At 49.8% G+C, this 25,305-nt stretch overlaps 1 long non-coding RNA gene across 1 annotated transcript; it reads right to left on the reverse strand.

Annotated features, from left to right (window-relative positions):
• On the reverse strand, positions 1-25,152 carry LOC309543360. The gene is made up of 3 exons (XR_014224784.1): positions 25,029-25,152; positions 14,202-14,319; positions 1-34 (listed from the first exon to the last, which is right to left on the reverse strand). It is a non-coding gene; the product is annotated as an uncharacterized lncRNA (long non-coding RNA).
• Positions 25,153-25,305: the final 153 nt, after the last annotated feature.

The following is a 25,305-nucleotide window of genomic DNA, read 5'->3' on the forward strand; positions in this document are numbered from 1 at the left end:
GGCTTTAAAAATTTGCTTTGAATTTAGGAGCCAGCTAAAAAAAAAAGTTAGAAGCCAGTTTTTTTTTTTTTATCCAACAAAGCTTAGGAGTAGAACATGTAACATGGATTCCTGTTGGGGGTACGTGTTGCCCCACATTTAATATCCCTATTTTTTTTTTTTTTATTCCCTTTAATGGTGTGTCCCTCTCTTTCTATGCACCTTTGGGGGTGTTTTCATACTACCTTGAATATATTTTTTTGCCCTTTTACTGGTATCTACTATGGTGCGTCCCCACATCTTTTCCACTTTTACACTGCATGGTGGCGCCTAACTGGTTTTGAGATACAGCAAGCTTACTAATATGTTATTATGATGGTAATATAATATAATTTGCACGGTCTATTTAATTATACTTCTATGTTGTACATTATGTTTTTGAAGAGCTTCTGAAGAAGTGTATATCGCGAAACATGTCGAGCTTGGATCTCGTTTCCCAATGATCACTTAACCACAATCTTATGGCCCACCTCTGGGGTTTTTCTCCATCTCCTTAGGGCTGGACATATGCGTTCTGGTTTTAAGGTGTTGGTATGTTTTGTTTTATGTCGCACCAACCTTTTGGTGGATATGTGTTTTTGTAGAAATTGTATATAGTGTACATTGTAATGTTCAATATTTTTAACATTTTTCAACTAATAAAATTATAAAAATATTTTATCCGTGCCTATAAAGTCCATGTTGTTCTAGTCTATATAGGTTTCACATTTTTGGGATGTGGCACATACCTATCATGCTACGTACACTCGTGGTACCACACCAAGGCAGTGCACGTTTCTATTTGTTCTTCTAGAACATGTAACATGTTCCCAAAGGTGAGCTTATCCCTTTAACTCTTTCGCTGCCAGAGACGTTTTTTGCGGGGGGGGTTTTGTACTCGTTTAAAAAAATCCTTTTAGGCCTGAAGATTCCATAAAATCCCCAAAACATTATATATTTTCTGAAAACAGACACCCCAGAGAATAAAATAGTGGTAGTTCCAATTTTTTAATTTCACACAATATTACCACAAAAGAAATGTATTGGTAAAATACGAAAGCGGAGGTTGCACTGAGTAAATAAATACCCAACATGTCAAACCTTAAATTTGCATGCGAAACGGCGGCAAACTTCAGTACCCTATAATTTCCATAGGCAATGCTTTAAAAGCCTCCGATTGGTTTAATTCGAAGGAGGTCTGGTGCTAGAATTATTGTTCTCATTGAGGTGTGCGCTGCGAAATTTAACAAGTGGATCGCAAGTGAAGTTTTCAGGCATAGGCCCTCCGTCGTGTGTGTAGGTTAGTATTTGCGTGCTTATGTGGGGGTGGGCCTCCATTTTTTTTTTTGGGGGGGTGCATTTTTATGTGCTCGGGTGTAATTTTTATTTATTTATATTTTTCTTTTACTAGCAGTCCAGGCAAAACAAATGCTAAACCTGCTCTGAGCCACATTCTAAACCAAAATCGATCTAACCCTGTACTTGCCTATTCTGCAGCCGATCCAGTCCCAGCTTCAGCGTGGAGAGGCGGGTGCATGAGAGGCATCCAACAAAGGAAGCCCCATAGTAACTCTATGAGTGACGTCACTTCCCAGGCATTTCACAGCCTTTGTTGGTCCTCTCCTGCACACAGATTCCGCCGCTGGAGACTGGACCGGATCGGCTGCAGCGATTTTTGCTTTACAGGGTTAGATAGATTAGGTTTAAAATGTGGAACAGAGTAGGTTTAGCATTAGTGCGGTTTTGCCTAGACTTCTTCTTCAACTTTTACTTAACAAAAAGTGCACTGTGTGATGATTTTTTTGGTGACAGGTTCTCTTTAATGAGACATGCAGGGTCTAACTCCACTGAATGTAATGCAATGAAAATCACACTGCATTATATTCTTTCCCAGCCTTGATGGGTGGGGAAATGGTCACCTGGGACACACTAGCGAAGTCATACACATCACTTCCAGGTCAGCAACAAGAAGGGGAGAAGAGCGGACGTGTACCTGCTCTCCTCCCTCCCCTCTTTCCGACGGCACCTGCTTTGCCAGTCCCAGGCCCACAGATGGGCAAGCGGAGCCCAGGATAAATAGCAGTGGGGGGATGAGGAAAGGGGGGGGGTTGGCATGCAAGGTGTGTGGAAACATTACCCAGTTCATCAATTAATGGCTGGGTGGGCCTCTTGGACGTCAAAGGACGACTTCCCGGATCGCACCGCAGCGTGATCTGTCACCAGATAAGTCCACAGGATACAGCCAATGACTGATCACTGCACCGGCCAGCTGCGGGTACCATGTGACTGCTGTAACCAATCACAGTTTTAAACAATGGATGTCTTCTTTTCAAGCCATCCATTGTGTTGCGAGCTGTAATTGGCCACAGTGATCACATGGTACAGAATGTGCCCATCTGTACCATGTAATAAACTGTGGCCAAATCCCAGCTAATCACAACAAAACAAACTGAATGAATCAATTTCATTCAGTGAAACGCTTGCTTATAGCAATTAAATTCATTGCTACAGACAAATATAATGTATAGAAAAAAAAAAAATACTGATCAGTAGAGATGAGCTTGGGCGTCTTCGTGTTCGTATGTGCCAGATCCCGCCAGGAAGCCAACACTGCACGCCACTAATCACAGGCAGTGAGACATTTCCCGATCTGTGCAGCTGTGGATCGGGAAATGTCTCACTGCCTGTAAATAGTGGAGTGCAATGTCGGCTTCCTCCCGGGATCGGGCAGGTACGAACTCGAACATGCCCGATCAGTGACTCAGAGTAGTACAATGATACTATGGCAACATTATATTGCTCTGGTGAAAGTTTGTTAAAAAACATAACATAACATAACATATTATAACATAACATAACAGCACCCTCCGGTTCCAGGCATCCCCTGCCTGGAACCGGAGGGGGCTGTTATGTCTCCAGGCTTGTTACCTTGCTGGGACATCTCTGATCATCTGGAAGTGCTTTATTAACTGTTTTTGTTTTCATCTAGATCTTGTAACAACTTATCCAACTCTGGATGGACATCTCTGGGCTTTTCTATTGTGTTCCCTATATTTGGGAGAATTATCTGACAGCAGTTTAAGCTACCCTGAAAGGGTGTGCTCTCTCTATTGTCACCGCAGGTGCTGGCTCTCCTCTCTATGTCAACTCTAGGACTTCCACTAGTGGTCAACAGAGTGATTACAATATATGCACATGCTACACTTGCTTTACAGCTCCTGAAGAAGCAGGAAATCGAAACACGTTGAGCAACAAGCATTGTGACTGACACAGTTTGTCTATGTATATGCATATGGGTATTGGATAAAACCGTTTTTAAATGTTTCATTGGGGAGCAACTGTATACCTCATATCTTTTTAAATTTTTGATTTAAATAAAAGATTTTTTTTACTAATTTATGTGTTGTGGCACCATTAAAATCCCTCTATCCATATTTGTTCAAAAATTCTATCTTTCTGGGATGAAGGTGCCTTTGGTCAATGGATGTATGCGACTTATTCAGAGATTATGTATATAATAGCTATGCCTGGAATTATTCTTTAATTTATTGATACATCAATAAAATGTATTTTTCAAATGCAAGCAGCGCAAGTACCTGCATATGACCTGGCATCAGCCTCTTGCAGTCCTTGTACAGCAGGGCCATAGTGTGAGAAGAATAAGCAGCACAAAGAACCTTTCAGTTCATATGCTGTCAAGAAGCACATGGATAGGGAGGAGAAAACAGCGTGACAAAGGAGCTCATCACCATGCTGCTTCTCTTTTCATCCTCCAGTCACAAAGGCTGGGGGCATGTCAATGACATGAATGATTCCGGCCACCATTGAACCCAAAAGAACACTATGGAGGCAGAAAAGAAGTACTGCAGGGGACTGATCCAGGTTGAAGAAGAGTATTGCAGCAAAAGCTGCTATTTTTATCCTTGAGCCCCAAACCACACCGGTGGAACTTGTCATGCGATTTGACAGGTCTAAATTGCATGTCAAGTCGCAATTGAAAAAGAAGTTCCTGCACTATTTTTGCTGATTTCAGGTGCGTGAAAGCGGACGGGTGTCTGCCAAGTCACACATGGGCGGTGCGCCCGATGGGAGTCCGTTCTGCTCAGCGGGGGATCGATTCGCCGATCCCCGCTGAGCAGGCGGATGACAGCTCCGTCTCCGCTCTGTGTGCCGAGATGGAGCTGTCAGATCCCCACTAGCCTCAATGGGGAGATCGGATGAGAACGGACCGCCTGTTCGTTCTCATCCGATCCTATCTGATCCTCCAGCCGGATTGAAAATAGGGTTTCCATCCGTCTGGATTTCACGGACAGGATCGGATCGGAGAGCAGCGGGGGTCAGTGGACATGTCTCCCCTAACACCCGCCGCTCCATAGGGCTGCGTGGAGCCTCCGATCCGGTCCGCCTGAAAAACTGACAGGCGGATCGGTTCGGATCGCCCGTGTGAAAGGGGCACAACATGTGGCTTTAAAATCATGCGATTTCAATTGAAGTTGTACGATTTCAAAGTAGGATTTGGTGTGACCAGGGGCTTAACCTCCCTGGCGGTATTCCCAAGTGTGGGTCGGGGTGGGATTTCACTGCCATAAGCGGTAACCCCCGAGCCACACTCGGGGTACCGCCAGGGAGCATCGCTGGATCCTTGTAGAGGGATCCTACAAGGATCCAGCGATGCTCCCTGGTGGGATCCAGCGATGTGTCCCTTCGGCACACGGCAGCCGGATCTTCCGCCCCATGCTGTAGAGCCCCGGCTTCCGTCTCCTGCGATGTGACGCTCGCAGGGGGATGAACCGGCGGCAAATTTGAAAGGTTATACACACAACCACACTGATTTCATTGCAAAATAAAATAAACTGATATTAGATTGCCCCCCAGTGCCCTTTCCTGCAGTTTTACTGTACTAATAAATATATATATATATATATATATATATATATATATATATATATATATATATAATATATATACGCACACACTTTAACTTATTTATAGTTATTATATTATAATTTTTGATTTTGAGTTTCAAAAACTTTATCATACCCGAGATGTTATAAAGAAGAACGCACAGTAAAAAAAAATCATATGTAAATAGTTGGTTTGGGCTGCTTGTCCTTAAGAATTACATGCAAAATAATGGTACCGCTTTCAGCATCTAAAATCGGAAAGAATCATACCGCCAGGGAGGTTAATAAGCTTTTAGCCAGTAGTTCTGCTTTAAGACACCAACGGAAAAAAGAAAATGTTAGGAGTCAGATGATTTCTGAATTGGTTTTTTTTTTTTTACTTGACACATGAGCTAGCTGGCTCCTGGGATTTGTCTCGGCTTGCTTAGGATTAGAATAGTAAACTGCAAACCATACCGTACACTGGAAAGAACATAAAAAATGCATGAACAAAAAACAAGAACAGATGACATGAATGTTCTTATTTTATTATGCCCTTGGCCGGCCAATACCTGTGAACAAAGGCTGCGGCCGGCGGAACCGATTCCTTTTTTGGAATTGTACAGAACTTCTATTTAGCGTCCTTCCTGTTTGAAATGGAGATGAAGTAAACCATGTTTGCACAAGAACCCTGTATCATTTCAGCTAGAAAAAGCATAATTATTTTGTCACCGGCTCCATGGAAACGGAGTAAAGGGATTTATTTAAATATCACAAGTGATCACAGCACAAAACCCAGCACTATATGATGGGGGTAAGCTCGTCGGCTTCTGCTGTATAGTCTGGATATTCTGCAATGCCAAGACAGACATGTTTAATTTATTAGTACAGGTTTTTTTTTTTTTTAATTAGGGCATGATTACACTTGCTTTCACTTTAACATGCCTACCACTTCGACGTGCTTTTTTGATGTGTTTTTGATGCTTCAGTGATGCTTTTTTAAAGCTATACTGAAGCTTGGCAAATACATTGTGTGTGTTGATTTTCTATTTGTTTTAACCACCTCAATTGTGGGCACATTCACCCCCTTCCTGCCCAGGCTAATTTTCAGCTGTGGCACTTTGAATGACAACTGCGCGGTCATGCAAAACTGTACACAAATTAAATTTTTATCATTTATTTGAGACAGATACAGTTTTCAAGGAATTTAACTCTTTGGCGCTAGCCGCACACAAATATGGTGAATTCGTAAAATACAGCTGGGCCGAGAGCGCGCACCCTGCACATTCCGGTGCAACGTTAAAAAACCCTACCCCGTGAAAATTCCCTACCCTCGTCCCTTCCTGTGCACGTACGTCATTGAACAGCTGAGCCGCTTCCCAGTGCGCATGCTCACAGCTGCGGAGGGTAGGGAATTTTCATGGGGTAGAATTTTTTAACGTTCCACCGCGTCATTTATCAACTGTTGCCGCGCGTCCCACTGCGCATGGGCAGCCACTACATTAAATCATCTCCGCTCCAACCCTGAGATTTCTCTGCGGGCGCCCGTCATTCATCTACAGGTGCGGCGTCCCACAATCTCGGCTCCGTGATTTATATTTTCATAGACCCGCCGCCGCTTTTACATTTAGGAGCGAAGACCAGGGAAGTCTGACGGGTTGGAGTGGAGATGATTTAATGTTGGAGCGGCAACAGCTGATGCGGTGTAACGTTAAAAAACACTACCCGGTGAAAATTCCCTACCCTCCGCAGTTGTGAGCATGTGCAGTGGGATGCGGCTCAGCTGTTGAATAACATACATGCACAGGAAGTGACGAGGGTAGGGAATTTTCACGGAACACCGGCACAGTTACAGGCAGCGAACGGAAACTTCCCAATCGCTACTTGCAATCAGGAGCTTTCCAATCATGTGACCGCCCTGACTGCCAATCACGGCGGTCATATTATCATAAACCCTGCCCCGCCTTCCGACATGCTAAACCTTTTTTTCGGCTCAAAAATGTCACAACCGATTACGGATTCCTGCCCATTAACTGGCCGAAAAACGAAAGAACTGTCCAAATGACCGAATTTCGGACGATTTTTCATATAATGTCTGACCAGCATAAGTCCACCTTACAGATTTTCTGTAAAGGTGAACTTACCCTTTAATGCAATCTCTGCTCTTCATCAAGGTACGAAAACTTTTTTAGGTGCAGCTCCACCACTGCCCCCACCCCAAAATACTTACCTTAAAGTGGTTGTAAACCCACTTTGATGACTTTTACCTATAGGTAAGTCTATGATAAGGCTTACCTATAGGTGCTGTAACTATCTCCTAAACTTGCACTGTTTAAGAGATATTTACATTGCATGCAATTGATGACGTCATCGGCGCATGTGCTCTGAAGAAACGGCCGCCCATGCCGTTTCTTCAGAGCCCTGTGCCATGACTGGCGTCTCCCGGGCGCACACGTGGGAGTTATGTCATGCGGCTCCGGCCAGTAATAAAGCCGGAGTCCGCAGGCCCAGGAGAAAGACGGGTGAAGATGGATGCGGCCGGCAGCAGGGACAACACGGCTTCGTTGCAGGTAAGTGTTACATAATGTGCTAGTATGCGATGGATACTAGCACATTATGCATTTACTTTGCAGGGGGAAAAACAAAAAAGGAAGAGTTTACTTCCACTTTAACCCGATCTCGATCCAGTGCTGTGTGCAAAAACAATGACGCTGCTCTCCCTCCTCACCGGATTCAGAGAGAGCAGCGGAAGCCATTGGCTCCTGCCGCTGTTGATCAAATTCAGCGAGGAGGGGGGCAGGGCTGAGCCGCACTGTGTGCCAAAGTAGACACACACAGTGCAGCTCAGGATGAAGCCTGCATGAGTACCCCCCTTAGCAAGCCTTGGAAGGCAGGAGAAGCCAGGAGTGCCAGCAAGGGAGCCCAGAGGAGGAGGGTTGGGACAGTTCTGTGGAAAACCATTGCACAGAGCAGGTAAGTGTGACGTGTTTGTTATAAAAAAAAATAAAATAAAATAAAAAAGGATCCTTTACAATGATTTAAATCTGACAAGAACCAGTATCTACATTGCATTACAGTGCAACAGTTGTCACGCAATCCCCTTTGCAATCATGTTTTGGAAAAAGAGTATAGAGACAAGACAGATCTTCTCAGCCTCCTACACAGAGCTCAAAGCAAGTGCCACTGTTCAGTTAAACTAAGTGAAAATAATGAAATAATGTTATCCACAAGGCGAGTGACCTTTACTCTGCAGAAGGTCTTTGCTGGCACAGAGCACAGAGCGTCTTCTCACATTTATGGGTTTCAATGTTGATGCAGCTTTCAAAACAACGATAATCCGTTTAGATTTAAAATGTTAAATATTTATACAGAGCATGGCTCTAATAAAGTGTAGTGACCCCCCCGAGAACAGCAACAGAAAATGTCCAGCAGACAAAATCGTATAAATAATATACTAAATACAATCTCATATACAAACATCCCAACATTGTGTATTATAAAGAACGGTAAGACACAACCTGTCCATATAACTTATACTAACCTCTGAAATATAATCAACTGCATGGCTTTAAAATAACAGTCCGGGGCCTATCAAAGCCAAACTCCCACCGGACAATTTTTTCTTTCATTTAAAGTGCAAGTCCAGGATGTTTTTTGTTTTGGATAGAGTTGGGAGGGACTGGAACTTTTGTGGTTTTTACAGCTATCCAGGACACCGAGGGGTTTATGTAGGCTCCACTCACACATAGGCAATTGAATAGGCAATTCTGCACGAAATTTCGCAATTGCGGAAAAACACAGGATGAGTTTGCAATTACATTTTTCCTCAATGGCACCTAAAACACAGTGTTATTTTAATCGTGGGATGCTTCTTGTTTGAGCGATTTTTCCTGCATGACAATTGCAGCAAAGTTACACTGATCCTATAAATAACGTGAAGTGAGGCAATATGGCGCAGCTCCTGAGGATGTCATTGTGACGAAACGCATAGGGCGGAGCCACGAGCATAATTGCGTCACTTCCGGAACGGGCTGTGGAATGCACGGGACCTGGATTTCCTGATCATACTCCCAACGCTGGTTTATAGTGTCATTGAAGTGTGTTTTCTGATTGTACACAATAAACTTATCAAAACAGTACACTCTATGGCAGTGGTTATCAACTCCGGTCCTCAGGACCCACTAACAGGCCTTATTTTAAGTATTACCTTGGGGAGATGCAGACTAGAATACTACAATCACTGAGCAGCAAATGATATCACCTGTGATGGATTTCAGTTATCTTGCAAACCTGGCCTGTTAGTGTGCCCTGAGGACCGGAGTTGAGAACCATTGCACTATGGGTTGTTGCTCTTTATCTCCACATGGGCATGAGCAATAAGGAGGAGGAATAAGGTGACAAGTGGTGTGGACCCTGAGTCGGCTGATCTGGTTGGAGCTACCTCTATACTAGGCCTAACACCCCCTGTAGTGGACTGAGCTCTTGTGAGTGTGGGACCGGCGGGGGGGAGCACGACTTGTGGAGCACTACGATAGTCACGGAATACCTTGAAGCACTTAGAAGAAGAGCACCTGTCACTTTAATAGTAGAAGATTGATTTATGGACTAGATATTATTCATCTGCATATATGAGCTTGTCCAGCACAGTGAAGAATATTATTACTGTTATTACTTTGAGCACTTTATGCAACACCAGTCACTTTATTTGGTTATGATTGTTTAAGGGATACATTTTGTATTTGTGCACATATATATCTTTGAAGCTTTGCACCATTTTATGTAGGTTTTAAGTTTTTGCACACCACATATAATATATATTTATTTACAGTCATTTGCACTAGTATCTAGCACCTTTACTAATCCCATTAGCAGCACGTCAACAGTTGAGCACTTTAATATCAGCACTTTATGTATTTTTGGCCATCTGTAACAATATTCAAAAATAAACCACTCTCCGACCTGAGAGATTTCCAATTAACTCTAGCAGCGCCAACCCATTAAATTAACCACTTTTTCAACGTTACACCGCGTTTAAGGCGTCTTTGAGAAATAATGGCATCACAAACGCGTCCTGCATTTTTCCACGATTGTGGAATAGAGGGCAGAATCCCGGAGATTCCGCCGGTGACAAAAATTGCCTAGAAGTGAATGGAGCCTTTATAGTTTTCACACATTTCTATAATTCTCCGATGTGCGTGGTGGAGCGCCTGGTACACCTGAAAGACTTTTTGAAACATTTATTGGTTAAGAGCATCAAACACAGCCGACATTTTTCAGGAGAAACAAAGGCTCCCTCTTCTTCAGGGCTTGAGCTGAGCAGTCAATGTTAAAGCGACTCTAATTGTTCGATTTTTATTTTATTAAAATAACAAACATGTTAGGGCTCTTTCACGCGGTCCGCATTCCGTTGCGGACCGTGCTCTGCATTCCGTTGCGGACCGTGCTCTGCTCCGCGGGGATCGATCTGCCGATCCCCGCTGAGCCGGTGGATGACAGCTTCGTCTCCGCACTGTGCGGAGAGGGAGGTGTCAGAGCCCCGCTGCTCTCTATGGGGAATCGGATGAGAGCGGACCGCCTGTCCGCTCTCATCCGATCCCATCCGATCCCCAGGATGGATGGAAAATAGGGTTTCCATCCGTCCGGATTTCATGGTCAGGATCGGATGCGGATGGCAGCGGACATGTCACCACTGACATCCGCTGCTTCATAGGGCTGAATGGGGCATCCGATCAGATCCACCTAAAAAAACTGACAGGCGGATCTGATCGGAACGCCCGTGTGAAAGAGCCCTTATACTTACCTGCTCTGTGCAATGGTTTAGCACAAAGCAGCCCCGATCCTCCTCTTTTCGGGTTCCTCTCTGGCGCTCCTGGCTCCAACCCCCAAATGTTTATTAACCACTTTAATACAGGGCACTTTCCTCCCTTCCTGCCCAGGCCAATTTTCCCCTTTTAGAGCTGTTGCATTTTGAAAGACAATTGCGCGGTCATGCAACACTGTACCTACACCAAATTTATGTCATTTTCCCCCCACAAATAGAGCTTTCTTTTGGTGGTATTTGATCCCCTCTGGGTTTTTTCCTTTTTGCTAAACAAATAAAAAAAGACCGAAAAGTTTGAAAAAAAAAAAAAAAAAAAAAGTTTTTTGTTTATGTTGTACAATTTTGTAAATAAATACGTTTTTTCCTGCACTGATGAGCACTGATGAGACTGCACTGACAGGCACTGATGGGGTGGCACTGATGGGGTGGCACTGATGGGCCGCACTGATAGGCATTGATAGGTAGCACAGATATGCAGCATTGGTGGGCAGTGATAGGCGGCACTGATAGGCACTGATAGGCGGCATTGATGGGCACTGATAGTTTGCACTGATGGGCACTGATAGTTGGCACTGATAGGCGGCACTGGTGGGCAATAATGGGCACTTGTGGGCGACACTGAAATCTGGCAATTATGGGCACTTGTGGGCAGCACTGATAGGGAGGGCACTGGCGGGCAGCAATGATGGGGAGGGCAATGGGGGGCTCCCTGAGCCCTGATTGCCATCCCTGGTGGCCATAGTGGGCATCCCTGGTGGTTCTAGTGGCACCCCCCCCCCCCCCCGAGGGTCTGCACTGGTAATCAATGATCTGATTACCAGTGCCGACTCCCCCCTGTCAGGGGAGCCGCCTGTCAGGCACGAACTAAGGAAAGACGATCAACGGCTGTTCCTGTTTACTATGTGACCAGCCGTGATTGGACACGGCTGATCACATGGTAAAGAGCCTCCATCAGAGGCTCTTTACCGAGATCGGAGATGCAGGTTGTCAGGCTGACACCTCGCATCACCGATCGCCGCTCTGCGCGCCCCCGGGGGACGCCCAGAGCTGTATTATCCTGCCGCCGTCATATGACGTCCGGTCAGGATAATACAACCACATTTCCGCCGTCAATCTGTAATAGGGCGGGCGGGAAGTGGTAAAAAAAAAAAAAAAAAAAAAAAACACCTTAACCCTTTCGCTGCCTGAGCAATTTTGTGTTTTTTGCACACATGCCTAAAAAATAATTTTAGGGCTGAAGATTACACAAACCCCCCCCAAAACATTTATTTTCTGACAGCAGACACTCTAGATCAGGGATTCCCAAACTACGGCCCTGCAGCTGTTGCAGAACTACACATCCCATGAGGTATTGTAAAACTCTGACATTCACAGACATAATGGGAATTGTAGTTCCTGAACAACTGGAGGGCCGTAGTTTGGGAATCCCTGCTCTAGAGAATAAAATAGTGGTAATTCCAATTTTTTTTTATGTCACACGATATTAGTGCAAAATTCCAGTGAAAAATACACTAAAGTTAATTTTAGGGCACACAAACCTAATAAACCACCCAATTTTTTGGTAAAAAAACTAAAAAAAGACAGAGGTTGCACCAAGTAAATAGATACCCAACATGTCAAACCTTAAACCTGTGTGCGCCCATGAAATGGCAACAGACTTCAGTACCCTATATTTTCCATAGGCGACACATTAAAAGCCCCCTATAGGTCATCAGGGTAGCGTTATGGAGGAGGTCTGGTGCATGTAACATGTGTAAATTACATTTTTAGGAGTATGCAACTTGACGCGTGCGTTTACGTTAGTATGTGACTATATTTTAGGGGTGAAGGGGGTCCTCAAAAACTTTTTTGGGGGGGGATTTTATGTGCTTGGACGTAACTTAAATGTTTTTTTTTTTTCATCACACAGAGGACAAAAAGTCCACTATGTGATGATTTGTTTAAAGACAGGTTGTCTTTAATGAGACATCCCGGGTCTTGCTCTGTGCTCCACTGAGTGACATGCAATGCAGATTGCATTGCAGTACATTATTTCCCAGCTACGCTGGGCCAGAACACAGAGGCTTCCCCGGAAGGGACGTCAAACGCGGCACTTTCCGGGTCAGCAACAAGGAGGGAAGGAGAGCAGATGTGTGTCCACTCTTCTCTCCCCCCTCTACCCAGCTGCACCTGCTATGTCAGTCCTGGGCCCGCAGGTGGGCAAGCAAAGCCCGAGATACCTGGCAGAGGCACCGTTACTGGGGGTGTGTGGAAGCAATCGGGCAGCGAGCAGCCGCCTGAATGCTTCCACCTGGCAGGCAGGAGTCTGCTTGTTACATTTACACACAAATGTGTCTACAGGCACACATTTACACACTGTGCCCGGTGCCTGTAGCCACTTGGAATGTGTAAACCCCCCCGCCCTGCGTGCGCTGTCAGGTCTGTACAACGTGCAAACATGACAGCAAAATGGTAAAGGGTCAGTTCACACTGAGATAGCACAGGAACAAATGCCGCAATGATGGGCACTGGTGGGTGGCACTGATAGATGGCAATGATGGGCAGCACTGATGACAAGGGCACTGAAAGGGTCCCTGAGCCCTGATTGGCATCCCTGGTGGCCATGGGTGGGCATCCCTGGTGGCCATGGGTGGGTAATCCCTCGTGGCTCTAGTGGCATCCCCTAAGGGTCTGCACTGGTAATCAATGCTCCGATTACCAGCACAGACCCCACCCCTGTCAGGAGAGCCGCCGATTGGCTCTCCTCTCCTCGTGCCTGTCAAGCACGAACTGAGGAAATTCGATCAACGGCACTTCCTATTTACTATGTGACCAGCTGTGATTGGACACAGCTGGTCACATGGTAAAGAGCCTACGTCATTAGACTCTTTACCGGGATCGGAGATGTGGTGAGTCAGAGTGACACACTGCACCACTGATCGCCGCTTCGTCATTTTGCTATATGGCGGGCGGGAAGTGGTTAAGGCGCCAGTAACCAGAAGTGATGTCATGACACCGCTTTCGGGTTACTAGATTTGATTCCGGCTTTGTTCGGGTCTCCGGCCAGCAGACAGATGTGCCGGCTGGTCACTCAGGTCCCCCCGTGGGACGGGAGACCTGGGCGGAGTGGGGGGTCCCCTCCTGCTGCTTGTGAATGATGCGCTGTGGTGATTAGCCGCATCGGTTGTTATTACAAGAATGCCGATGGTCCGCATTAAAAAAAAAACTGTACATGGGTGATGCCAGTAGCTGCAGTCATCACCCCGGCACAGCCCCTTGAATCCGAAGGATGCATATTTGCATCATGTTGGCATCGTAAATGGGTTAGACAAGAAAAAAAAAACAAGACATTAATATCACTTGAAGCTGTAAAGGAAGCCAACATGCAATTTATCTCTCTCCTAACCTAAATTCTCAGAAGGATTTGTGTGCAGTCATCCTGCCTAAACCAAACCATTCATACAGGGGACATTTGTAATACTTTTGAATTGTTGACTTACCTCTCAGGAATAGCTGCTGGTTCTGTATTCTCTTCCTCTCAAAGCAGACGCGTCAGCCTGAAGCCCCTACAAAAGTTGTCCCATCTGCCTCAACTCAGCGCTCACAACGGTCATAATGCTGCCAAATAAAAATATAAAGTTTTGTCAGGATTACATGAAAGTAAAGGCTTATATAACTAACAGGTTTACCTTATTTAAAGTGAACCATTGGTCACATATTTCCAGCAAGAAAACTATTGTGTATAATGTACAGTATGTATAATATAGGACAATATGAGTGCCTCCACTCTGGATGAAGGAGCACAGGGGACACCTTTGGACAGCAGCACTGGGGAGTGTTAGATAAACTAGCAGATTTAACCACTTCAAAAAAAACTTTCACCCTCTTCCAGCCTGGGCTAATTTTCAGCTTGTAGCGCTGTCACACTTTGAATGACAATTGCGCGGTCATGCTACACTGTACCTATCATTTCTTTTCCCCCCCCAAATAGAGCTTTCTTTTGGTGGTATTTAACCAGTTCTGGACCGGAAGGATTTGTCCCCTTAACGACCAGGCCATTTTTTGCGATTCGGCACTGCGTTACTTTAACGGACAATTGCACGGTCGGGCGACGCTGTACCTAAATAAAATTGATGTCCTTTTTCCCCCACAAATAGAGCTTTCTTTAGGTGATCACCTGATTTATTCACCTCTGCGATTTTTTTTTTTTGCGCTAAAAACAAAAATGAGCAACAATTCGGAAAATAAAACTATATATTTCACATTCTGCTATGTAACATTCAGGAAAAAAAATCTAATTTTTTCATCCTTTTCGGCCAATTTGTATTCTGCTACATATTTTTTGGGAAAAAAAAAACAAAAAACGCAATAAGCGTATTTTGATTGGTTAGCACAAAAGCTATCGCAACTACAGAATTATCCTATCTACAAACTAGGGGAAAGATTTATGTCATTTTTATTTATTTTACTAGTAATGGCAGCGATCTGCGATTTTTGCGGGACTGCGACATTGCAGTGGACAGATTGGACCCCTAACTGACATTTTTGACACTTTTGGGGGGACCAGTGACATCACTACAGTGATCAGTGCTAAAAATATGCACTTACTGTAATAATGACACTGGCAGGGAAGGGGTTAACCTAGGGGTGATCAAAGTGTTTGGGGGGGGGGGGGGGGGGACTTGTAAAATGACCATAGAGACATGTGATCCTATATAGAAGGATCACAGGCACTCTGATCATTCCAGGGAGAAGAACGGTCAGCTGTGTTTACAACAGTTGCCCATCCTCTTTCAGTGGGGAGCGATCGCTGGTGCCCGGCGGCAATCGATGCCGCCAGCCCCGTGCATCGGCATCCCCACTGCCTAGTGGGGGCAGGCAGGTGCGCGCTCGCCCACAGACCAACTCCTGTAAGCTGACGTACTCCTACATCGGTTCGTGCAGCCGAGCCTGCCTGCCGCAATAAATCTGCATGCGGTTATTCACCTCTGCGGTTTTTATTATAACCCCAAACACATTTAAGCCAAACTCTAGCTATCACTTTATAGTCAGTTACAACAGCTTTTTCTTTTGGGAATAAAGGTTTTACATGAATAAATAAAAGCCGATCATTGCAAGAACCCCATATCAGTGGTACAATGTTTGTCTCATCCCTGTTAACTGATACATTTGCCGGAGAGCTTGCAGTTTTGAACAAAATAACAGACTTACTGGCGGGTTCACCAGGTGTAAAATAGAAGAAAGAAAGCCTAAAACGAATGCAGCCGTCACATCTAAGAATTTGCTTTAGTTATGAATGGACACAGTAAGTAATCAGTACTGATCACTCACTGTGTTCATTCAGAAAAGGAAGGGGGTCTGTAAATTGCATATTTACCAGCCCCTTCCCCAGCTCTCCATCCTGAAATGATCCCTGTGTACCTGCAGCAGCTGCCAGCGGAAGAGGAAAGGAGGGAAGCTGGGAGGGGCTGGGCACACAGGGGGGCCCCGGGCAGCGGGTGGAAGGGGCAGATACTAGAATCAATCCCCCTGCAGCGCAGCCAGAAGGAGAAAGCCAGCAACCCTGCAAGGGGATACACAAAAGTCACAAAGCAGTATAGCTGGGCCCTCCTGCTTGGCAGGTGTCCGGGCCCCCCTTGTGAACTGATGGGGCCCGGTATACGAGGGCCGGCTGTACTGCCTATCAGCAGCTCTGCCCGCCTGGTAGTTTTACCATCCACACCGCGCAGTGCAAGAGTCCTGAGGTTTGAAAACCGAGCTGTTCTTCAACTTCTTTCCCTAAGGATGCCAGAATGGAATGGAGTGGGTCGGATCGACCGGCAATGCCATGTGCTGGTGCTGACCAATCAGAACCGTTACACTCTGTCAAGTCATTCATCGAATGTACTGAGAATTTTCGCAAACTTTCAGACAAAATTCTACTAGGACGTGACCAACTTTAGTCTAGGGGAGATTTCTGGAGTGATTTAGTGGTGGATAAATTGCCCTCTTGTTTAGATGATTTTATTTATCTGCTATTAGAGATTCTAAGCTGCAATTACCAACTTGATACTCTACTACAGGGGTCTCCAAACTTTCTAAAAAAAAGGGGGGGGGCAGTTTACGGTTCACTGTTCTTCAGACTTTAGGGGGGCCGGGCTGTGGACATTGAGAGTAGAAAATGTCCCAGGAAAAAACAATGGGGTTTATTTACTAAAGGCAAATCCACTCTGCAAGTGCAGTCACCGTAGATCGGAGGAAGACATGCAAAGAAAATAAAAACAGCATTTTTGCATGATTGGATGATAGAAATAAGCAGAGCTTCCCCTCATTGCAGATCTTCCCCTTAGATCTACAGCGACTGCACTTCCAAGTGCCCTCGCAGTGCAGAGTGAATTTGCCTTTAGTAAATAAACTAGTGATCGACCGATATCGTTTGTTTTTTTTTTATTGCTGATACCGATATTTTGGTCATCGGATATCGGTATCGATATTTTCGGACATTTAAAAAAAAAAAAAAACATTTTTTTTCTTTTTTTCACAGGTACTGTTGTGGAGGGATCTGGGGGTCTAAAAGATTCCAAACCCCTCCTCTGCACTTAAAGGCATTCAAAACGCCAAGTTTGGTTGTTTTGAATGCTTGCATTTTTTTTAATTTGCTGCCGAGTACCCGGAAGTGATGTTTTTACATGGAGACCCGTTCAGAATGCGGCTTTGATCGGGTCTTCTCTTCGGCGGCCGTGCAGGCTGGTTGCCCGGGTCTCCCGGTGGGACGGGAGACCCGGGCGAGCCGCGGAAGGCGGTGGGAAGGGGGAAGATGTCCCCCCCCTGCTCCTTGTAATAACAGCCGAAAGGCTTCTCAGCGATGGGACACTATTCCTCCCACTGACACCAATGATGGGGCACTATTCCTCCCACTGACACCAATGATGGGGCACTATTCCTCCCACTGACACCAATGATGGGGCACCATTCCTCCCACTGACACCAATGATGGGGCACTATTCCTCCCACTGACACCAATGATGGGGCACTATTCCTCCCACTGATACTAGTGATGGGACACTATTCCTCCCACTGATACCAATGATGGGGCCACTATTCCTCCCACTGACACCAATGATGGGGCCACTATTCCTCCCACTGACACCAACGATGGGGCACTATTCCTCCCACTGACACCAATGATGGGACATTATTCCTCCCACTGACAGCAATGATGGGGCACTATTCCTCCCACTGACACCAATGATGGGGCACTATTCCTCCCACTGACACCAATGATGGGGCACTATTCCTCCCACTGACACCAATGATGGGGCACTATTCCTCCCACTGACACCAATGATGGGGCACTATTCCTCCTACTGACACCAATGATGGGGCACTATTCTTCCCCTGACACCAATGATGGGGCACTATTCCTCCCACTGACACCAATGATGGGGCCACTATTCCTCCCACTGATACTAGTGATGGGACACTATTCCTCCCACTGACACCAATGATGGGGCCACTATTCCTCCCACTGACACCAACGATGGGGCACTATTCCTCCCACTAACACCAATGATGGGGCACTATTCCTCCCACTGACACCAGTGATGGGGCACTATTCTTCCCACTGACACCAATGATGGGTCACTATTCTTCCCACTGACACCAATGATGGGGCACTATTCCTCCCACTGATACCAATGATGGGGCACTAATCCTCCCACTGACACCAGCGATGGGACACTACTCCTCCCACTGACACCAGTGATGGGACACTACTCCTCCCACTGACACCAATATCCGGCCCTCTTAAAGTCTGAAGAAGAGTAAACTGGCCCTTTTTAAAAAGTTTGGAGACTACTACCCTAGAATACGAACATTAACCCTTGCAGTGCAGGCGCAACCCCACTGCAAGGGAGAATTTAAGGTTCCCAGCGCTGGGCTTTAAAGCAACCCTGTCATCTAAAGAGTAATCTTAACGGTAATTCCCTGCAATAGAAAAGCTCCTCAACTCCCCTCTCCAGTGACCCAGACCTCCTACTTTTGCACCGATAGACTCTTCAGCATTTAACACTACCAGAAGCTTAAACCCCCCCACTGTGGTTCCATCTCCTGATCCTTCCTCACTACAGGACACAGCACTGATGTAGGGGTCAGGGGATGAAACCACAGCACTTCCAAGGCATCGGACAATACCAGAAGTGTCATGGAGTCTGCAGCCCAGGAACAGAGCAGAGGTAGGAGACGGGTTGCCGGAGAGGTGAGTATAATAATAGCTCTTCTATTCCTTTTTCAGGTGATTGATGGGCATTATAAGCAGCCCAGGGGGGGGGGGGGGTGTTTTCAGCACAAAGTGAAGTCTGGAGAGAAGACGGCATCCATAGGGGGTAAAATCACACAAACTCCTGACCTAAAGAAAAAGGACACACAGCCGCCCCAGGGAGATATGGCTGCATTATGTCAGCAGCCTACAGGGCACTTTTACCCCCTTCCTTCCCAGGCCAATTTTTAGCTTTCAGCACTGTTACACTTTGAACGACAATTGTGCGGTCATGCAACGCTGAACCCAAACAAAATGTATGTTCTTTTTTGAGACAGATAGAGCTTTCTTTTGCTGGTATTTAATCACCACTGGGCTTTTTATTTTTTGCTAAACAAACGAAAAAAAGTTTCTGTAAAATTTTTTTGTAAATAAGTAATTTTTCTCCTTCACGGATGTGCGCTGATGGGCATTGATGAGGCGGCCCCTAAAATGCAGCACTGATGGGCATCACTGAGGAGGCTGCACTAATATGCAGCGCAGATGGACACTGATTGGCATCACTGATGGGCACTAATGAGGCAGCACTAACATGGCGCACAGATGGACACTGATTGGCATCACTGATGGGCACTGATGAGGCGGCACTAACATGCAGCACAGATGGGCACTGATTGGCATCACTGATGGGGACTGATGGGGCTGCACTAAAATGCAGCACAGATGGGAACCGATTTGCATCACTGAGGAGGCTGCACTAATATGCAGCGCAGATGGACACTGATTGGCATCACTGATGGGCACTGATGAGGCAGCACTAACATGCAGCACAGATGGGCATTGATTAGCATCACTGATGAGGCGGCACTAACATCCAGCACAGATGGGCACTGATTGGCATCACTGATGGGCACTGATGAGGCGGCACTAACATGCAGCACAGATGGGCACTGATTGGCATCACTGATGAGGCGGCACTAAAATGCAGCACAGATGGGAACCGATTTGCATCACTGAGGAGGCTGCACTAATATGCAGCGCAGATGGACACCGATTGGCATCACTGATGGGCACTGATGAGGCAGCACTAACATGCAGCACAGATGGGCATTGATTAGCATCACTGATGAGGCGGCACTAACATCCAGCACAGATGGGCACTGATTGGCATCACTGATGGGCACTGATGAGGCGGCACTAACATGCAGCACAGATGGGCACTGATTGGCATCACTGATGGGCACTGATGAGGCGGCACTAACATGCAGCACAGATGGGCACTGATTGGCATCACTGATGAGGCGGCACAGATGGACACTGATGGGCACTGATAAACCCTGATTATCTCTGCAGATCTCCCATGTGAGGAAATGACGCTGATCAGCTCTCCTCACACGCTGTCAGTGTGGGGAGAGGAATGCCGATAACTGGCATTTCCTTGTTTACATGTGATCAGCTGTGACTGGACACAGCTGATCACATGGGTAAGGAGCCTCGTCATTGGCTCTTTACTTGGAATGGTGATGCGCTGTGTCCCAGCAGCAGAGCGCATCACCAATAGCTGTGCCGCCTGCCCCCCCCCCCTCCCCACCACCACCGCAAGCATTGCGAGAGGGGGGGGGGGGGGACGTCATATGGCGTCCTCCCAGAACGAGAATGCTCCGGCCTGCCTGTCATTTGACAATATGGCGGGCAGGAAGCAGTTAAAGAAGAATTCCCGGTGTGTATATTGGACAATTGTAATTCTGTATACCCCGTACCTGGCCGGTGCCCCTGGAAGCTGGAGATCCCTGCATAGGCACCGCTAGTCTTCTGGGTGCCGTGCCGAGCGGCCAGACTGCTGCACAATATGTCGGCCGCTTGGCACAGGCGCCATTCAGAGAATGCTTTCAAGCAAAGTGTTTTCTGATTGGACAATGTAGAGACAATAAACAATGCAGGGGGGTGTGCCAGTGCTCTGACTTCACAGCCTAAAGTTAATATTTGCATACAGAGCTCCCTCAGACCTACAGGCTCCTCGAGCCTAAAAAGATTTGTGCATGGGCCCCTCCGTTCCCGCTTTTCACTTCTTGGGTCCACTTCAGGTGTCCCACATGCCCCAATTTGGTACTCGTGTTACTTTAAAGACCCTGGGATTAGGAGCATTGATGTGCAAATCACCTACATTAGCAGTGATCTCTGACTGTCTCCTGTAGTGTGTCCATGCTTACTTACTTTCTCCTGCAGTTTAATAGAAGTCTCTGACCCTCTGCCACAGCGCGCCTGTGCCCCTAACCCTCTCCTGCAGCGCGCCCGCTCTCTCCGACCCTCTCCCGCAGCGCCCCCTCACCCTCTCCTGCAGCACGCCCGCTCTCTCCGACCCTCTCCTGCAGCGCCCCCTGACCCTCTCCCACAGTGCGCCTGTGCCCCTAACCCTCTACTGCAGCACCCCCTGACCCTCTCCCGCAGAGCCCCCTGACCCTCTCCCGCAGTGCGCCTGTGCCCCTAACCCTCTACTGCAGCACCCCCTGACCCTCTCCCGCAGTGCGCCTGTGCCCCTAACCCTCTCCTGCAGCGCGCCCACTCTCTCAGACCCTCTCCCGCAGCGCCCCCTGACCCTCTCCTGCAGTGCGCCTGTGCCCCTAACCCTCTCCTGCAGCGCGCCCACTCTCTCAGACCCTCTCCCGCAGCGCCCCCTGACCCTCTCCTGCAGTGCGCCTGTGCCCCTAACCCTCTCCTGCAGCGCGCCCGCTCTCTTTGACCCTCTCCCGCAGCGCCCCCTGACCCTCTCCTGCAGTGCGCCTGTGCCCCTAACCCTCTCCTGCAGCGCGCCCGCTCTCTCCGACCCTCTCCCGCAGCGCCCCCTGACCCTCTCCCGCAGTGTGCCTGTGCCCCTAACCCTCTCCTGCAGCGCGCCCACTCTCTCAGACCCTCTCCCGCAGCGCCCCCTGACCCTCTCCTGCAGTGCGCCTGTGCCCCTAACCCTCTCCTGCAGCGCGCCCGCTCTCTTTGACCCTCTCCCGCAGCGCCCCCTGACCCTCTCCTGCAGTGCGCCTGTGCCCCTAACCCTCTCCTGCAGCGCGCCCACTCTCTCAGACCCTCTCCCGCAGCGCCCCCTGACCCTCTCCTGCAGTGCGCCTGTGCCCCTAACCCTCTCCTGCAGCGCGCCCACTCTCTCAGACCCTCTCCCGCAGCGCCCCCTGACCCTCTCCTGCAGTGCGCCTGTGCCCCTAACCCTCTCCTGCAGCGCGCCCGCTCTCTTTGACCCTCTCCCGCAGCGCCCCCTGACCCTCTCCTGCAGTGCGCCTGTGCCCCTAACCCTCTCCTGCAGCGCGCCCGCTCTCTCCGACCCTCTCCCGCAGCGCCCCCTGACCCTCTCCCGCAGTGTGCCTGTGCCCCTAACCCTCTCCTGCAGCGCGCCCACTCTCTCAGACCCTCTCCCGCAGCGCCCCCTGACCCTCTCCTGCAGTGCGCCTGTGCCCCTAACCCTCTCCTGCAGCGCGCCCGCTCTCTTTGACCCTCTCCCGCAGCGCCCCCTGACCCTCTCCTGCAGTGCGCCTGTGCCCCTAACCCTCTCCTGCAGCGCGCCCACTCTCTCAGACCCTCTCCCGCAGCGCCCCCTGACCCTCTCCTGCAGTGCGCCTGTGCCCCTAACCCTCTCCTGCAGCGCGCCCGCTCTCTTTGACCCTCTCCCGCAGCGCCCCCTGACCCTCTCCCGCAGTGCGCCTGTGCCCCTAACCCTCTCCTGCAGCGCGCCCACTCTCTCAGACCCTCTCCCGCAGCGCCCCCTGACCCTCTCCTGCAGTGCGCCTGTGCCCCTAACCCTCTCCTGCAGCGCGCCCGCTCTCTTTGACCCTCTCCCGCAGCGCCCCCTGACCCTCTCCTGCAGTGCGCCTGTGCCCCTAACCCTCTCCTGCAGCGCGCCCGCTCTCTCCGACCCTCTCCCGCAGCGCCCCCTGACCCTCTCCTGCAGCACGCCCGCTCTCTCCGACCCTCTCCTGCAGCGCCCCCTGACCCTCTCCCACAGTGCGCCTGTGCCCCTAACCCTCTACTGCAGCACCCCCTGACCCTCTCCCGCAGAGCCCCCTGACCCTCTCCCGCAGTGCGCCTGTGCCCCTAACCCTCTACTGCAGCACCCCCTGACCCTCTCCCGCAGTGCGCCTGTGCCCCTAACCCTCTCCTGCAGCGCGCCCACTCTCTCAGACCCTCTCCCGCAGCGCCCCCTGACCCTCTCCTGCAGTGCGCCTGTGCCCCTAACCCTCTCCTGCAGCGCGCCCACTCTCTCAGACCCTCTCCCGCAGCGCCCCCTGACCCTCTCCTGCAGTGCGCCTGTGCCCCTAACCCTCTCCTGCAGCGCGCCCGCTCTCTTTGACCCTCTCCCGCAGCGCCCCCTGACCCTCTCCTGCAGTGCGCCTGTGCCCCTAACCCTCTCCTGCAGCGCGCCCACTCTCTCAGACCCTCTCCCGCAGCGCCCCCTGACTCTCTCCTGCAGTGCGCCTGTGCCCCTAACCCTCTCCTGCAGCGCGCCCGCTCTCTTTGACCCTCTCCCGCAGCGCCCCCTGACCCTCTCCTGCAGTGCGCCTGTGCCCCTAACCCTCTCCTGCAGCGCGCCCACTCTCTCAGACCCTCTCCCGCAGCGCCCCCTGACCCTCTCCTGCAGTGCGCCTGTGCCCCTAACCCTCTCCTGCAGCGTGCCCGTTCTCTCTGACCTTCTCCTGCAGTGCGCCCGCTCTCTCCGACCCTCTCCTGCAGAGCGCCTGTGCCCTCTGATCCTCTCCCGCAGCACGCCCTCTGACCCTCTCCCGCCCTCTGACCCTTTCCTGCAGTGCGCCCATGCCCCCTGACCCTTTCCTGTAGAGCGCACGCGCCCTCTGACCCTCTCCCAGTGCGCCCGCGCCCTCTGACCCTCTCCTTCAGCGTGCCCGCGCCATCCGACCCTCTCCTGCAGCGCGCCCTCCAACCCTCTCCTGCAGTGCGCCCTCCAACCCTCTCCTGCAGTGCGCCCTCCAACCCTCTCCTGCAGCGCGCCCTCCAACCCTCTCCTGCAGCGCGCCCTCCAACCCTCTCCTGCAGCGAGCCCTCCGACCCTCTCCTGCAGTGCGCCCTCCGACCCTCTCCTGCAGTGCGCCCTCCGACCCTCTCCTGCAGTGCGCCCTCCGACCCTCTCCTGCAGTGCGCCCTCCGACCCTCTCCTGCAGTGCGCCTGTGCCCCTAACCCTCTCCTGCAGCGCGCCCACTCTCTCCGACCCTCTCCTGCAGCGCCCCCTGACCCTCTCCTGCAGTGCGCCTGTGCCCCTAACCCTCTCCTGCAGCGTGCCCGTTCTCTCTGACCTTCTCCTGCAGTGCGCCCGCTCTCTCCGACCCTCTCCTGCAGAGCGCCTGTGCCCTCTGATCCTCTCCCGCAGCACGCCCTCTGACCCTCTCCCGCCCTCTGACCCTTTCCCGCAGTGCGCCCGTGCCCCCTGACTCTTTCCTGTAGAGCGCACGCGCCCTCTGACCCTCTCCCAGTGCGCCCGCGCCCTCTGACCCTCTCCTTCAGCGTGCCCGCGCCATCCGACCCTCTCCTGCAGCGAGCCCTCTGACCCTCTCCTGCAGCGAGCCCTCCGACCCTCTCCTGCAGCGCGCCCTCCGACCCTCTCCTGCAGAGCACCCACAATCACTGACCATCTCCTGCAGCGTGCCTGCGCTCTCTGACCGCCTGCTTTAGCATGCCCTCGCTCTCTGATCATTTCCTGCAACAGGCCCACGCTCTGACAACCTTTACAAATATTACGAGTGGCCCTGTGGTGTTCTTGCGGGCCCCTGTACCTCTTATGTTTACCCCGGCTGCCAGCCATGCTCCTGTGAATGGTAGGGCGGGTGGCAGTGCCAGACTCTCAGTTACACACTCTGGGTCAGGGGGGCAGTGATGTCTGGCTCCCCCTCTGGTCACCCCTGGCTATGACAGCCATGTCACACTGTATGAACCATTCTGAGGAGAATGTCAGCTGACCCCTAGGGGGCAGCCTGTGCACACCATGCTGGGGACAGCCCTGTCACCTGCACACAGACACAGAGTGTTAGCTCCTGGGTGTCACCCCGCAGGGGGCCGGGAGGAAGACTCAGCACTTACCTCCCGTGTCCCCCCCGCGGCCCTCCAATGCCTCCAGCGGCTCCTCTGCGGGGGTGAGGCCAAAAGACAGCGCCTGGCAGGATGGAGAGAAGAACCCCGCACACCCTAACCTTCCTCCGCCAGCGCCCAGCTCCTCTCAGCACTTCCCATACGCTATTGGGCCAGCCACGACCAGGCCCCTCCCGTCATTGGACAGCCGTCTTGTCACTCATAACCACACCCCGCCCCTTTCGTCCTCCTCCTATCAAGGTAGGTTGCAGCGAGGCGGCGTTTTCCA

This window comes from Pelophylax lessonae (genome assembly GCF_965119305.1).
Source record: "Pelophylax lessonae genome assembly, chromosome: 13".
In the NCBI taxonomy this organism is placed as follows: domain Eukaryota; kingdom Metazoa; phylum Chordata; class Amphibia; order Anura; family Ranidae; genus Pelophylax; species Pelophylax lessonae.